Genomic DNA, 18248 nt, shown 5'->3' with positions numbered 1-18248 from the left:
GTGCAAATAGTGAATTACGGATGTTTTACCTCTGGCTTCTGAGTGCTAGCTTTTAATTTGAGCTTTGCTCACACCTATATATTATAAGAGCCCATGATAAAAAAAAAGCATACCACTTTTTCACTGTCACCCACCTATAATTCTGAATATTACGTCAGATTTAAGAATCTTGAGGTAAAATGCTATTATGGAGGGGGAGCTGTAATCTACCCACTCACTCTGGAATCTAAAGACATAAGTTAAAATATTTTCTGTTGCCATTACAATTAAGTGCAAAACAACTTAAGCCCATATCTCTCTAGATGTAAATGTGAAAGAACACAGATGACTGTATTGTGTGCTGACTAGTATTCTCCCAATTGTATGTTCCCAGCACCCAGAGCCACACCCATCTCATCGTCCTTGTTTCCGCAGCCCAGCTCTAACTAGAAAATAAACAAAATCCATGGGGTTTGACTTAGAGTTTGGCGGACAGGCTACTCCATCACCAATTCGACAGAGTTCCCTCCCCCAAACTGACGGTCGGCCTGCCTCACCTAGAGACAGGCGCACTATAATTATTTCTTCAATTGAGCCCCTTTTGGCTCAGTTGACAGAATACTTCTTCCGACAGCTGGATGGGTAGGGGCAGTTGGAAGAAGAGCTTTACATTGTTCGCCCTATTTTGTCCTTCCCTGCCAGGAAAACCTTGGCTGTAAGGGAAAGGAAAAAACAATAACGATCTCCACACCCTGAGAAAAACTCCCAGGGCACAGTAGTCATAATTTTTTCAATTTTTTAAAAACAAATTCTCATTTTGCAAGTTTGATTTTAAAAAACAAAAAACATTTGAAAAGGCTGATGGCTGACAGTGACATCTGTCAAGCTTTCATACATTGACACGAACGACCTTGATGGCGCTTCCTGTCAAAATACAGAATTGTCCGCCGAGCTGACAAACAACTCCAAATTTGACGGGCAGAGGTCACTCGGGATGGCAGAGGTAATGTCCACTGCCATTCCGACTGAGTACCCTCCATTTGCCAAACACTAAATCAGCTCCTGTGTCACTTGGTAACACCTGGTATTTACAGAGCATGAAAAAAACAGAACTGCAAGATGAAAAGCTATGTACAGAGTTATTGTTGCTCAGAATGAGCCTTCTACAAACAACTGGTGCTCAATTATTCATTGGAGTTGGGAGTTTGCTACAGCAAATGAAATCAATGTCCTTCTCTAGAGCTCACTGTACCAACACATTGAAGTATATTCCCTTTAATAGGAGGGGTAGCACTTCACTATGATGTCCTGTGGCATGTGAAATCCATATCATGTGTAGGTTCCAGTCTAGTAAACCATATCTAAAGTGCTGCTAACCCAAAAGAGCAATTTCAAGCAGTTCAAAGAAACACAAAGCAAATTCATTTGCACCATTTTTACTGTTGTAAGGTCAGGAATAAAGCAGACCTCAATTGAACTAGGGCAACACGTGGTACTAAAATACTTCACGCTATTTTTGCTGTTTTTACATAAAGTGCAATTCTCCCACATTCTGAATGCCAAGGATCATACTGAAATGTAACAAAACCGTTTTTTTTTAAAGTGTACCAACAGTCAACGGAATCAGTTTTCTCAATTTTCTTTAAAAAAATGTATGAAGTAAGATTGCTTTGATAAAATTCCTCTTACAAGCATGAAATGTTTTACAACTGTTGAACACGTTAAAGGTGTTTAGCAATTACTTCTTAAGTACTTTCATTCACTCTGGCACGGGTGCAAAACTCTTAGGGGCATATGCACAAGCCCCTAACGCCCCGGGACCGTCACTTTTTTTGAAGTTCCTGTGGCGATAGGGCCAGAGCCCTATTCTCAAGGCGGCATTAACCCACTTAATGCTGCCTTGAGAATAGGGCCCCTTTCACGCTAAACTTGGCATGAATGGGGGCGTGCAGTGGGTGTTGCGTACCACCGCAACACCCTAAGATCCAACCAGATCCTCTCGTCCTTCCGCAAAGAACTAAAAACCTGCCTCTTTAGAAACTAATCACCCCCAGTCCCCTCAGAGTACTATGCCCTCTACTCAGCGCTTGGACGCACTCGAGCAGCAGCCGCGCTATACAAATCCCCTTTTCATTTCATTTCATTGAGTTTGATGCTACCGCCTATTATCAAGGGCTGCGATAATAGGTGGCAGCGCCAAACTTAGGACCTAGAAAAATCACGTCTTCAGGTGGCTAAACGAGGAGAAAAGCTTTATTTCTCCTCTTTTCTGCTTCTTCCATGTGTGCTGCATGTAGCAGCACACATGGAAAAAGCAAACTGCCATTTACGGTTTGTTAATGTACAGGAAGGGACACCTTCCTGTGCATTAACAAACCTCCCTGCCCACAGACTCTTTGCGCTCTTGAGCAAAGGTGCCTATTTTGGCGTTCAGTCGTGAGACTTAGCGCAGTCGCCGGGCTGCACTACATTCTTGTGAATAGGGTGCAGCCTGGCGTTTCCGAAGTGGCAGTGAGAGGCGTTAAGCCAAGGAGGCTAACGCCTCTCACCTCACTTCTTTGTGAATATCCCTTTACTGTAAAGAAGCAGAATGGATTTGCTCGTTTTGCAGTAGTGCACAATTTCTGTAATACAACTAACCCTGGGCGCAAGACTACGCTCCGCCCACGGAGTGTACGTAGTGTTGCCTACTTTGCATTTTGCAAAGTAGGCGTAGTAGGCAACACTACGCTTGCTCCGTGAAATGCGCATGCGCGGGCGGCTGCGCATGCGCATTTCGATGGGAGAAGTCGGCGCAAAATAGAAGAGGGAGCCCCGGGACACCGCGGACCAGGTAAGTGCTTTTATGTACTTTTATTGTACTCGTTACGTAAAATTATGTATGTAGAAGAGGGAGGGAGCGAGGCAGGTGGCGTCTAATGGGGCTACGGAAAGCGAGTGAGCGGGCGTAGCATCATGCCCACTTCATGTAGCTTCGCGTAGCCCCACTACGCATACTACGCCCAGGGTTAAATACAACCTCATGCCTGTTACAAAATGACTGATTTCAACGATTTTTAGGTCGAGGACTCCGTCGCACTGCGTAAGCCCGAAGATTTTATGTTTCTTGGAGGGGGCTTGGAACCCGCCCTTCTTCTCCATTGGCTGGCCTAGTAAATGCTGGCCAGCCATTGGAGGAGAGGGGCGTCACTCGGTTCAAGCCCCATCTTTTGTGGATTCGGGGGCGTGTTTTTTGTATTCTTTCTATCTGTGACGTCATCCGTCACTCACCCAAAAACACGCCCCCGATTCTGAAAATTTCGGAGCTTTGCGGGAAGATGGTTGGCACGGAATGCAGGGACACGGGGGAAGAGGTAGGAGGGGGAAATCACAGTGGTTGACAGTGTATGCACGGTGACATCGGACAGTATTAAGAAGGGGTTCACGCAGGGCTTCGTGTAATTTAGGTGGGGGCATGCAGTATTGAGGTGGGTTTCAGGCAGTATTCAAGAGATCCTTGCATTGTATTAAGAGGGATTTACAATATTCAAGGGTTTCGCATAGTATTTAGTTGGAATGTACATAGCACTGGGGGGGTTGACACAATATTTAGGAGCAGTCGCCTCTTTCTCATATATAATCTTCCCCAATCAGTGCTCCTCCCTTCTCATTCAAAGCCCTCCTCTAGTGGTCCTCCTCCACCCTCGTCAACACCCTCTGTCTTCCTACCTTTCTGCTTACCGGGGGCTGTTTTCCGTCTTCCATCGGTCTCCCGCCACCTCAGCGTGGGGTCAAGGGTCACAGACAGCGGAGCGAGAGGTAGAGATGGAGCGTCTGAGAAGAGCAGTGAGAAACCCGTGAGGGATAGAAAGTCTGCGAGGTGAAGCGAGATACAACACCGGGCAAGAACGCCATCTGTCTGCATAGTGGGAGCAGCGATACAATGTACCAGAGGAGGACCAGCGAGATGTGATGGGCAGAATGTCTGCGAGGAGCATCGAAAAGCGTGGACCATGGCTAGAATGTCTGGTTAGTGCAACGGAGCAACCACACAGCGAAATCTGATGAAGAAATAATGTGCTATTTTACCTCACATGTTGCGTCGCAGCTCGCCGTTTTGCACGAAAAAGCGGATTTGGAATGTTGATTTTTACAGCAAGGCACCAAATGCCACAGTTTTGAGTTTCACCTGTTTAGGGTCCCAGATGACTCCATATTGTCGAGAGCATAGTGGTCAAGTTATAGGTCATACATGCCAACACACCCAATTCATGCGGGGAACTCTCTAGTTTTAAAGCCAAAGGTCACTTTATTCTAGTTTTCTATTGATTGTTTTCCATGTGACTCAGATTTTAAGTTACTCTAGTTTTATGCGGAAGAATTTGATAATTTAACGTGAAGGAAAATAAAATGTGATCTGGTTCCTTCAAATGTAATGGTAATCCAGGATTAATAATATTTACACTTGTGGGTAAATTATGAGATTTACGCTTTGGATCAAACAAAAGAGTTACACTTTGCCTCAGATCTACTAATGCTTTAAACAAACTTTGCTTAATTTTTGTGACTCAAAGTGCATAGTGCTAGGGCGCTATGGAATTCTTTGTGCTACTTTGCATCAAAAAGGCATTCCATGGGTGGTAAATGAGCGCCCTGATGCAACCACCCACAGGTTTTGATGACAAATCCCTATTTACCGTGATTTACACCAACATTTTACGCTTCCTTGAGGCAAGTGTAATGAGGTGAAATGGTTTCAGTCTCACATTTTTCCAACTTTGCATGTTATGTTATTTTATGCATTCTACAGCACACATACAAGGTCACAAAAGTATTTAAGGATATTTTTTGTACTGGAAGGATCCCCTTTCAGTACCATGGAAGTATCCCCTTTCAGTACCAATGCTTTAGAGAATGCATATACCATTGATAGTGCAAGAGATTGTGCATTGGTGCATGGCAGCAAAGGCGTACCTTCAAAGCATCATATCTTACCACATACCTTAGCACTTTTTTCTTTGTCCCATTGCGTGCGTTTAATTAAATATTAGTAAATCTGGGCCCTTATTCTGGGCATTGGATATAGTTAAAGTAGATGTTATCTTTTTAATCTATTAATCTGGGAGTGTAGCTTCTTAACACATGATATGGGCTTTTCAGAAACCATTTCAAGCAAGAAATATTGAAAAGAAAGGAAGCTTGCTAATGATGTTTTGATGCTGTGTAAGTTGCTTCAAACGCTAAGCCATGTATGTATACGATTGCACCGACCAATACGTACTGCCTGAGGACACTGTGCACTCTGTTCCCTGGCGGTAGCTGACTTCTTCCATACGACCTGGGCCCATGGAGGCTGACCTCCTTTTGGGAGGGTGTAAACGAGGAGCTTTACAGGGTCCTGGGGCATCGGGTTGACCTCACCCGAGTGGCTTGCTGAGCTTGTTAGAGGAAGTGAGTGGACAAACAATGGAGAGGATCGTCTTTGGAGTGGCAGCCATGGTGGCCAACCACAACAATGCCTGTAAATGGAACTCGTCGGAAACCCTATCATTGGTGGACTGGAAGAGGAGTGTTGATTGATGCACCAACCAGGAAATACCAATTTATGAGGCCCGGGACTAGCCCCAGAAGATTGAAAAGATTTGGGGCAGGTGGTGGGAATATCATGGGCTTGATGTTGCAACTTCTTAAGATGTATCTCTGCCTAATGAATGCGATGTTGAAATGTGGAACTGGTCACTATAAGTCATTACTGTTCGTTGCATCAGAATCATTTAAAATTGGTTATCAAAAGTGAGAAATGCTTGCTATAAAGTACCTATTCATTATGCTTTATAATGTGTGCTTTTTGCCACCTTTTTGCAATTAACCAAACAACTTAGCAAATCTTCGATGGAATGTTATATTTTTGCACTCTGCTTCGAATTCTACTGCAGCAATAAATACCTTAGGAGCACCATAAAATAGCAGGCAGAGTGAAAAGCATGTAAGTCTCTGCAATCTGTGGAAGTGGCAAAGACGTGGACAAAGCACAAAGAATATCACATGAAGCGAGCACCGTTAGTGCTCAGTTAAGTCCGAGGGGCGGATTACAAAACATTTTTGACTGATACTATTTCATGTCCTTGGTGATAAGTTAAGGCAGCTCTTACTCCAAACAGCATTGACCACTGTATTATAAAAACTGAATTCTGCATGTGGTAAAACGTGACAAGAATATTTGTGCACATTTGCTGTGTGACATTTTGTGGCGGTTGTGATGTGCACTGTAATAGCGCCAGTCAACAGTGTTTCAATTTTTGCACTGCATTAATATGCTATTAGCACTTTTTTTATGGATTTTTCGATCTGGTAAGGATAGCACCTTAGTCCGATTGCACTAGCACTTTATTATTATAATTCTGATATCTCTTGATGCACTTTTACCACATTACTGCCATCTCACTAATGTTTCCACTTATGTATGCAGGAATTGAGCGAGAGTTAAACTTGAATAAAATTCTTCCTTTATAATGAGAGATCTTCTCGTGCACTTCCCAAACGATATGTGGCTAGTATTGGGAGACTTTAATGCTAACCTAATGAAGACAGGCTAGGATTCTTCTCTCCTATACTCATTGGACATTAAAATGTGGGCCATACCGGACATAAGGTACCAGTACCAATTGAAGGATAATCAAGGGACAAAGGTGGCAGTGTGTTTAAACGAACTAGGGCTCCGCATTTTAAACTGAAGACTCAATTCAGACTCACTCGCTGCTTATACAGCCCACTTTCATCTTCCTCAGGAATCTGTGGTAACCCCTTTATTGGAAAGTGATCATGTCGCCCTAACGTGCAAAGTTCTATCCTGGCAGATCTACCGCCTAAAAAATTACTTGATTGGGAAAGAATCTATATTGGAGCCTGTTAGAAAACTACAGTGGACCTTGGACCAACAAGAAACAATTGAAGAGAAGGTGGACGACTTCCTGGAAAACCTGAACCATGAGTCTAGCAACCAGTTGACGGCATTATCGTGGGAACAGATAGTGGAGGGCCTCAGAAAAACCTATCTACAAAGATACTTAAACATTCAAACAATTTCCCCTCAACCATACCCCACTCCAGTGAGCACAAGCAAACTATGTTGAGTATTGAACACAAATTAAATAACTTATTGCACAAATGCGCCCACAAGAACATAGATTGCAAAGCCTAAGTACTGGGTGCTAGGTGTGTGAGTACCTCTGTGGATGAGTGGTGGTGTGTGAGTTTCTAAGTAGGTGTATGAGTGCATATGATAGTCGTGTACTGAGTGACCATAAGTATGAGTGACTGTACGGGTGAGTGAGTGGTTGTGTGTGTAAACCTAACAATCAGTGAGTGGGTATATAGTTATTGTTGTTGGAGTGTCTATAGTTTTGAGAATGTCAGTCTGTAATTTAGAGTGGGTGTATCAAAGGTTATATTAGGGTGTGAGAAGATGCATCAAATGATCACATGGATGATGTCATCAGTGATGTCATTTGAGATGTCTTCAGAGATGTCATGAGTGATGTCACTGACCATGTCATGAGTGATGTCATATGTAACATCATCAGCAGTGCATTGTGGGGGCGCGAGTTATAGTTAGCTGAACTAACTATAACGGGGGGATTTCTATGGTTTTGTTCGAGTGAAATGTCCAACTAACTATAACTTTCCCTGAATGTTTTTTCAGTGAATATATATATAAATATTTATATATATATTCACTGAAAAAAACATAAGTTTCAGGGAAAGTTATAGTTAGTTGGACATTTCACTCGAACAAAACCATAGAAATCCCCCCGTTATAGTTAGTTCAGCTAACTATAACTCGCGCCCCCACAATGCACTGCTGATGATGTTACATATGACATCACTCATGACATGGTCAGTGACATCACTCATGACATCTCTGAAGACATCTCAAATGACATCACTGATGACATCATCCATGTGATCATTTGATTATATATATATGAGTTTGCATGTGTGTGCATGTGTTTAGATGAGTGTGTGCATGAGTGCTTGCAAGTGAGTATATATGTGCCTGGGTGTCTGTGTGCATATGAATATGTGCACACATACATGTGTGTGCACATGAGTGTGTCTCACACACATCTATATATATAAAACAAGCATTTACAATGCAATGGTCTCGGCATTATTAAAGGTAGAGCTATTGGCATTGCTCTTGACATTTTTTTAAAAAATCATAAATAAATGTCATTGTAATTTACATTGCCAATAGCTTAATCGTTAAATAAATGGCATTGTCATTTACAATGCCAATAGCTTAATCGCCCGCAAATGCATGACCTATTGCATTTACACCCACACAGAGCCACACACACAAAGCCACCCACACGCACATACAGAGCCACCCACACAGAGCCACAGACACACACACAGAGCCACACACACACACACACACAGCCACACACACACAGAGCCCTACACACAGAGCCCCAAACACACACAGAGCCCCACACACACACAGAGCCCCACACACACACAGAGCCACACACACACCCAGACACACACACACACCCAGAGACACACACACACACAGAGACACACACACACCCAGTGACACACACCCACACAGAGCCACAGACACACACACAGAGCCACAAACACACAGAGCCACACACACACACACTGAGCCACACACAGAGCCATACACACACACACAGAGCCAACAGCACGGCAACATCCCACTATGGCAGTGTCCACCTCATGAAATCCTCTGCCCCACAGGGAGTCCCCAGAAGCCAGCGTCTCTTTCCTTCCTTGTGGTCGCTGCCCTCCCGCTGCCTTCTTATTGCCGGTTCCCTTCCATAGCTGTCCTCATAGTCCCAGTACTCCCCAGGATCAGTCAGCTGTCTTCTCTGCGGCAGCAGGCAGCTCCAGGGCTCCAAATCTTGCCCAACGCTACTGCCGCGCAACCGCCCACTCCAGCACTCGCAGTCAGACTACGGACTCCCCCTCACTTCTGCCTGGCGATTGCCAAGCCATCCCGCTGCGCAGATGCACCCGCTCCTCCCGTGGCTGGCGCGGTCCGCCTGTGCAGCAGCGTGCCCCCCCGGGAGTCGATATCTGCCGTCAGACCCCCGGTGTCTGATCTCTAATCCTATGTGCCAGCGATTGCTCCCTCGCACTCCTTGGGCTTTTTGGCAGTGCGACCGAGCGGCAGGGGCAGTTTCAGCAACTCCAGCGCCCCAGCCCCAGATGCAGATGGCCACGGTCCACTCTATTTATTTCCGCTGCACTGAATCGGGTCCCGTGACGCCGCCCGATCCCGTGCAAAGCGGGGGCTGTCTGCGGCAGCCCGATCTCTGCACCGCACCGCACCACAGCCTGTCCCTCTTCCTTCGACACAGTCTGGGGATCCAGACCACTTGCCGGTACCTCAAAGCCCAGAGCTGGACCACGGCGTCAACACCCCTTAGCTGCGGTACTATGTCCGACCGCCCTCTCCGCCAGCTCAAGTCTCCACGACTGCCGGACCCTCAGCCAGGCCCACAGTGTAACACGGTCCCAGGGCCTCAGGTCCCCACAGTGGCGCCGGATTTGGAGTTCAGTGGGTGGCGTCCTCACCCTCAGGCATTCCTTGTTAACCACTCCAGGGTATGTCAGCGCCCCAGGCGAAGTCGTGAGCTCTGCTTATACTGCAAGGGCCGTGTGGAGAGGTGGGCTGGAGACCGGGTCAGCTCCTCCCTTGCCGCAGGGAGAGGGATCATCCACTGCGATGCCATTAAAAACAAGAAAAACGGTAAACGGCACCAAAAAAAAATGGCGGCCGCAAACATCCGAACAATTTCGGATTCGGGGGGCGCGTTTTGGCGTTCTGAGTGACGGATGATGTCACAGGTGGAAAGAACGCCAAAAACACGCCCCCAAATCCGAAAGAGACGGGGCTTGATTGGAGTGACGCCCCACTCCTCCAATGGCTGGCCTCCGTTTAGGAAGCCAGCCAATGGAGGAGAGATGGAGGAGAGAGGTGGGTTCAAGCCCCGTACTCAAAAACATTAAATCTCCGACCGGAGACTGCACAAGCGCAGCCTTTAGGTCCTCGACCTAAACAAATGTATGTCTGTCTGTATGTCTGTTTGTCCTTTATGCATTACTACACCATTCATCCGATCGCCATGAAACTTTGGGAAGTTGTTGATTACACCTCCGCAAAGGTTTCTGGCATAAATAATTTTTAAATATTGGCCCCCCCAGGGCCCTCATAATATTTCGAATACTGATGTACGCACAAGACGTGAAAACAAAAAATGGTTTATCCAGAAGCACTCGAATAAATAAATAGAACTAAAACAGCATTCATCCGATCGCCAGGAAACTTTGGGAAGTTGTTGAGTACACTCCCACTAAGGTTTCTGGCATAATTTCTTTTTTAAATATCGGTCACCCAGGGCCCTCATAATCTTTCGAATACTGATGTACGCACAAGATGGAAAAACAAAAAATCGTGTATCCACAAGCACTCGAATAAATAAATAGAATTAAAACGACACTTTGAAATTTTTTCCATATTAAAATGAATACGTTTCAATAAAAATGACACAATATAAATCGAATGTTATCATAACGAGTTTCCTTGAATTTACTTTCTTCGGAGATCGCAGCAACGCGTGACGGGTAAGCTAGTTTACTATAAATCACTCACAAATCACACTCACAAACACATACCCACACATCCACAGATAATTTTTTTTTTACTTATCTCCCTTCCTTCGCTGGATGCTCCATGGCAACAGCAGAGCAGGAATCTGAAGCTGGACATTGGAACCAAAAAGCCACAGTTCCCAAAAAGGGGCCAGACAGAGCAGGAAGGCCATATTTGAAAGATGGAAAGGACCACATCAGTCCCTTTCCCTGCTTCTTGACAGTACTGGAAACACAGCCCTAAAAGAAACTGAATATGTTCTTGGGATCCTGTCCCTGCTGTACCACTTGGCTCCTCATCGGCCTTAGGGATGCACTGATGTGTGCTCTTACAGTCACATTTTAGCAGATATACTGTGCATTCTGGGGCATGCACAGAATGTCTGCTAAATTGATTGGATCGTGCCTGTGTCAGAGGATCAAAGTTCAACTACGCCCCTTACATGCACAATCTAGACATCCAGATCCAGAGTGTAGGTTTCTTGTAGCTGGATCATGCCTCAGCCCCCTCAACTCCCTCCTTCGTCTGTCATTAGGAGCCTGGAGACAAGGCCGGCACACTGGCAGTGTTCATGAGAACTTGAGAGTAATGTTTTCATGAACACTGCTCCGGGAAATCATTAGCAGTAGAGGCAAGGGGCAGTAAGTGCCCCTACACAGGAGGTAGGGCTGAGCCCTGAAGACCCTGATTAAGACCCACTACTGGTATTCATCTATCCTAAATTGTAATTTGTGTTTTCAGCAAACTTAAAAGAGGAGACAATTACAAGAATTGTCAAAGCACATGTTTATTCTGAATAACTCAGGACATTAACAAGCTCTGCCGGGCGGTCTTCTGCATTAACCAGGATACAACAACAGCCCTTCCTTGAAATATTGAAATATCGACTCAGCTGAGAATACGAGAAGTGTTGGCAGCTCGCGCAAGTGAGCAAGACACCAATTAAGGATCAAGATGTGAGAACACTTGAATTCTATTACTAATACATTTTAACACTGTACAACACACACTCAAAATATATGGTTAAATTAATTATTTCAAATAAATGTGGGGTAAGATTCTGCTTTTCAGTCAAAAGTACCACAGTGCTTAATTTGTGCCTGTGGTTTACGGTGCTCCATACCGTGCCTTTACCCTCAAGAACCATAAAGTGGCAATGGAAGGTGATTGGTCTCCATCACAATATGAAGTTAGAATTGGGTTGTTATGCATGGCTTCCATTTGGTATCCCTTAGCTGTAAAAATGCATGCTTCCACTGTATTCTGCAGTGGTACCCACTACCCATATCTGTGCAGACCTCCAGAAGGCGGCTGGATCATGGCTGATGGACTTTCTGCAGTTGATCGCCTCTTCCGGGGTTATAACAGACCCGAGGGCGGGTGTGAGAATGTGAGCATAGTGCTGCCTCTGCAGACAGCAGCATTTCTTGGTCAGCACAGGTTTCTATAACCCCGGGCCACAGTCTTTGTGGCACCGGCTCTCCCTTTCAGTGTGAGAGTGGAAGGCGTGGCTTTGAGCAGGGGAGGGGAGGGGTGGCATAGAATTTGGTAGGAGGGCAGTACGTTTTTTTTTCATTTTAAGCAGTGGGAGGGTAAATGTAAAAGGTGGTACAGATAGGTCATAGGAGGCAACACATTTTTTTTTTCAATTTGACCTGGGGTTGGGAGCGGAAAGTTTTTCATTTTTATGATTTGTGGAAGAGGTGGGGGAGGCCATGTTATATATGTCTCACCCATTATTCTTTTGCCCTCCTTAGATGGTGGACACAGTAGCACATGATTTGGAGTGGGGACCATTCTTAACATACAATTATAGGTGTGTAAAAAGTGAATTACGGATGTTTTACCTCTTGCTTCTGAGTGCTAGCTTTTAATTTGAGCTTTGCTCACACCTATTTATTATAAGAGCCCCTGATGAAAAACATACCCATTTTTCACTGTCACCCACCTATAATTCTGAATATTACGTCAGATTTAAGAATGTTGAGGTATAATGCTATTATGGAGGGGGAGCTGTAATCTACCCACTGACTCTGGAATTTAAAGACATAAGTTAAAATATGTTCTATTGACATTACAATTAAGTGCAAACAGGCAAACAGGACACAGAGAAGCACTTACCTGCTAGACGCTGCAACGCCGCCACCGCCAGGAGTCATTTTGGGGCAAACAGGCACCTGGTAGAAAGCCGCCACCGCCGAGAGTCATCTTCCCTCACGCCACACGCGCCGCCGCTCCGGGACTTCAATTCCCGGCAGCCTACGCGGCGGCGCGCCTACCAACGACGCGAGGGCGCCAGGAGGAGGCGCAATAAAGCGCCTCAGTTACCGGCGGAGCAGGGGGACAAAGAGAAGCACTTACCTGCTAGACGCTGCAACGCCGCCACCGCCAGGAGTCATTTTGGGGCAAACAGGCACCTGGTAGAAAGCCGCCACCGCCGAGAGTCATCTTCCCTCACGCCACACGCGCCGCCGCTCCGGGACTTCAAGTCCCGGCAGCCTACGCGGCAGCGCGCCTACCAACGACGCGAGGGCGCCAGGAGGAGGCGCAATAAAGCGCCTCAGTTACCGGCGGAGCAGGGGGACACAGAGAAGCACTTACCTGCTAGACGCTGCAACGCCGCCACCGCCAGGAGTCATTTTGGGGCAAACAGGCACCTGGTAGAAAGCCGCCACCGCCGAGAGTCATCTTCCCTCACGCCACACGCGCCGCCGCTCCGGGACTTCAATTCCCGGCAGCCTACGCGGCGGTGCGCCTACCAACGACGCGAGGGCGCCAGGAGGAGGCGCAATAAAGCGCCTCAGTTACCGGCGGAGCAGGGGGACACAGAGAAGCACTTACCTGCTAGACGCTGCAACGCCGCCACCGCCAGGAGTCATTTTGGGGCAAACAGGCACCTGGTAGAAAGCCGCCACCGCCGAGAGTCATCTTCCCTCACGCCACACGCGCCGCCGCTCCGGGACTTCAATTCCCGGCAGCCTACGCGGCGGCGCGCCTACCAACGACGCGAGGGCGCCAGGAGGAGGCGCAATAAAGCGCCTCAGTTACCCGCTGCGCGGGACGCGAGCGGGACGCCCGGGGCTAAGCCCGGGCAAAGGGCGGGCCCTCTACGGCCCTCATCGGCAGGAGGAGGCAGGGGCAGGGCCTGACCCCCTGGTTCACCAGAGACGCGTCCACAAGTAAGACTTAGTTGCTCTGTTGTTTACCGTGTTACATATAGATGACGACTAAAAAGAAACCTGCTGTTCTGCCCGCTAATACCATGGATAATTATGTTGTGCAAACAGTAAAGAAAATAAATGAACAAAGGAGGGAATCACTTGGGCTAAGCCAGTCACCAGATTTGCGTAGGTTAAGCCCTACTTTACCTATGTCAGCTGAGGATAGCCCCTTCGTGATGGTGGAAACCAGGGCCTCAACTAACGATTCACCTTTGATTGAGACTGACAGCCAGCCACTGATCACGTTAGCATCCCCTGTTATTCTGGATGTAGACTTTGATAATGTTATTGATTCAGATCCAGACACTGTTACTGGTCCTGTGGAGGATGATCTACCACTGATTGAGCACACACCCCGGCCTGTGCGTGCCTGTGTGAAGAATCAGCGGAAACAGGGTGGTCAAAGGCCAAGAGTGAAAAGGAAAAGAACATTATCCCCAGGTTCCTCGAGAGCTCCCCTAAAGGCAGTAGGGGAAGGGACTATAAGAAACAGAGGAGAGGATGAAATGTTTGCTAAACTGCTTGAGGTTGTAGAGGGTAAACTTATCGAAATTGTAAAACCTCTGATCTCTAAAATAGATAAACTGCAGGCGGAAGTAAAAAGACTTGGAGGTATGCAAACTAAGTTGACGGAGGAAATAGGTAGTCTTAATACTTCATTATTAACAAGAAATATTACAGAAGGGGTTAATCAAGCCGGAGAAGGGATACCTGGTGTGCTGACCGATCCAGCCCATACGCCGGCCCCAAAAGTTAATCATAATATAACAACAGTAGAAGGGCGCCCGTTGATAGTTAATATTCCACAAGCACAAGTCCACGGTACAGACCCTCTGCAGTTTATCGAGGAAGCCTCACCTGTTGTATTAGTGTTAGCTAACGTACCCCAGTTGGATGACGGTATTATCGAGTCAGCCAGCTCTCTGAGTAGTAAGGCCCTTCACTGGCTCTCTGGTAATATGAGGTTAGCGCCTGGTGGGTTACAGCAACTGGCGCATGATATCAAAGCAGTTAAACGTGTTCCCTGGATAGGGAATCGCCCCAAAAGATTTAAAGGGGACTGCGTGGCGGTAACATTTGCACATCCCAATATACTTCCTAATGTTTTAACACATATTTTTCCACCTCAGCGTAGAAGAGGTACGGTGGTTCCCCTAACACTAAAATTTTTCCATGGGGAACAGCAAAATGTAACCCTACCAAAAACGCCAGCATTAGGATGGGATAACAACTTGAATAACAACTTGAATATGCATAACCGCTGGGCATCCCCCCTAGTACCAAGTATGCTATTGCACAATAGATATGATGCCCTGTCTGGTCTCAACAACTGCGATTGACAAGAGGTCAGACACGAGTCTGCCGAAGTGGTTGCAGGAGTAGATTCACATCAGCCCCCAAATACAACTGGTAGTATACTGCCTAAGTCTGTGGGTACATCTTGCAATACCTTAGTGGGGGCGTCAACAACTTGCCTTATTGCCAGTTGGAATATAGCAGGACTAGTTTCTAAACTAAATGTACTAGGGTGGCTAGAACTAATCAGAACATTTGATATCTTATGTTTACAAGAGACCTGGTGTCTAAATTTTAAGGGCCTTGATGGTTTTGTAGCATATGAGTTACCAGCAGTGGCAACTACCTCAGGGAGGGCCAAAGGTGGTTTGCTAATTCTGATTTCTGTGAAAATGCGAATCAGGGTGAAGGAGCATATCACTGTGGGCAATAATTCCCAACTGCTGTGGTTAGCGGATGAGGCAGACAAAAACATTCTGTTGATTAATATGTATAATAATGTTTTTGATGCCAGCAGATATACGGTTATTTTAGAATTAGACATCGCAATCAAACAATTGATGAAAGCTTCTAATACAGTTTTTGAATTCATATATGTTGGAGATTTTAACATTTCTGTTTGCCCTCTCTCTAACCAAAAGTTGTGTGGCACTTTGAATCGTGTTGGAGAGCCAGCTACACACTTCCAACACAATACATATGGAGAAACTTTGAACTCCTTCCTACTCGCCTACGATTTGGAGATCCTAGAGATTGAGCAGGACGGGAAGGGTGATAGTTTGCCAACCTTTGTGGGGAGAGGGGCGAACACTGTGATTGATTTTATTTGCATGTCTTCCGAATTAGCTCATTTTAGTTCTGATGTCAAGGTTGTAGACCATATGGTTAGTGATCATAACTGTCTTGTTATTGAAACTAGGTTTTGGGAAGTTTGTATAATTCCAGATAGTAGTCCTATTTTAAACATTGAGGTACATAGGCCGAATGGATTCAGAATAAGGTGGGCAGGGGATAAAGCTGAAGTAACTTCTAATTGCATTATCTCCTGCTGCTTAAATGACATTACATCAATTATTGATGAGAAACCAAATATGGAGGCCTGTATTTCCCACTTTATAAAAATCAATGTTTTTATTAGTAGTAAGTTTACTAGGTCTGCTGGAAATTTTAATAACAAAGCACGGGGATGGTTTAATAATGCATGTACTGTGGCACTGAAGACACTAAAAAAGGCATTATCCATCAAACCTAGAGACAAAACAGTTGTAGCTAAGCTTAGATCTGACTATAATTTAGCTCTTAAGCAAAGGAAAGTTGAATTACGTGAGGAAGCTTGGGAGCGATTTGATCTAGCGGCTGTATCGAATAATTGTACGCTTTTTTGGGCAGTAGTAAACAGCCCCTTTTTAAAAGATGATAAACTTCCCGTGTTAACCTCAAACGTGGGCAAGGAATCATGGGTACAGCATTTTTCTGGCATTTTTAATCCTAACACGGTAACGTTGCCGATAAGTTGCTCTTGGCCAGTACTTAACCTAGATATCACCTTACAGGAGGTCCTAAGTAGTATCAGAGCTAGTAAGGGCGGTAAGGCCCAGGGACCCGATGGTGTCCCAGTTGATGTGTACAAATTCGCGCCTGAGACTTGGGGGCCAGTACTAGCCAAAGTTTTTAACGCTGCTGTTCGCTATACTATTCCGTGCACCTGGCCTGAATCTATAATAGTTCCAATTCATAAGAAAGGGGACCGAGGAAACGCTAAAAACTACCGGCCAATTTCATTGTTGGATTCGTCCGTCAAGATTATGAGCCGTGTACTCCTCGTCCGATTGGAAGAATGGGCAGAGTCTAATCAAATAATGACAGACTGCCAATACGGGTTCAGGAAAGGAAGAGGTTGCATTGAACAATGCTTAAATCTGGAACTCCTGATTGGGAAATACACCCGAGCAAAAAATGGTTCACTTTACCTCTGTTTCGCTGATTTGAGCAGCGCTTTTGACCTGGTGGATCACGCCATACTATGGACTACTTTGCTAGAAATGGGAGCACCTAGGGAAATTATATATTTTCTGGCCCGTTTATACGAGAGGCTTAGCTCGAGTGTCCGGTACGGGCCTTCGGGCGAATGCACAGACAAATTCAGGGTCAGGAGAGGTATCAGACAAGGGTGTGTATTGGCACCCTTGCTTTTCACTCTGTTTATTAATGAAATAGACTCGATCTTAAAGAGGGCACCAGCGGACGCACCTAGAGTAAACACTAGCACCATCCCCGTGTTACTCTATGCGGACGACGCTGTGTTGCTCTCTAGGACTCCCCGGGGTCTACAGCTTTTGATGGATAAATTTGTGGCCTTTATCGAAAAAAGAAAGCTGGTCATTAACAAAAGCAAGACATTTGTGATGGAGTGCGGAGCAAGTAAGGTGAAAACTAAAAAGCCCTATAGGTATCTCATTGATGGCCAAGTGGTGCAGTGTGTGGAAAACTTTTGCTACCTGGGAGTTAACTTTTCCAAAAATGGTCACTGGGATGTCGAGCACAAGGTGGTGCGCGACAAAATGATCAGGAGTGCCAATGGAATATTTGCATTTGCAAGTAAATTAGGTAGTAGAAGGCCTAAAGAAATGCTTAAGATCTTTGAAGCTAGGTGTCTCTCGGCTGCCCTCTACGGAGCAGGGGTATGGGGGGTATCCAGGGTAGAATCTCTACAGGTAGAAGAGAATATGTTTCTGAAAAAATTACTGTGTCTCCCGACCTCTACTGCTAATAGTCTGGTCCATAAAGAACTAGGACTACATCATATAAACGATCTATTATTATTGAGACCTTTGATGTTGTGGCGTTCGGTTTGGATGAAAGACGAAACCTCATTTAATAGGGCCATCATTGAGGATTGTTTACGTCTAGACTATTTTCTCAAAATCCCATGGATTAAATACACAATTGAATCCTTCTCTAGTGTGTTTGGGTTTAACGTTACATTAGATCACTGTTCTGCCTCGGATCTCTCTAAGGAGAGTCTGAAATCAATTTTCTTAAATCATTGTGCAGAAAGACGAGCTACGGATGATCTTAAACTTTCCACC

This window comes from Lissotriton helveticus, chromosome 8 (assembly GCF_964261635.1).
Source record: "Lissotriton helveticus chromosome 8, aLisHel1.1, whole genome shotgun sequence".
Taxonomy (NCBI): domain Eukaryota; kingdom Metazoa; phylum Chordata; class Amphibia; order Caudata; family Salamandridae; genus Lissotriton; species Lissotriton helveticus.
This window is presented reverse-complemented; position numbering follows the sequence as displayed.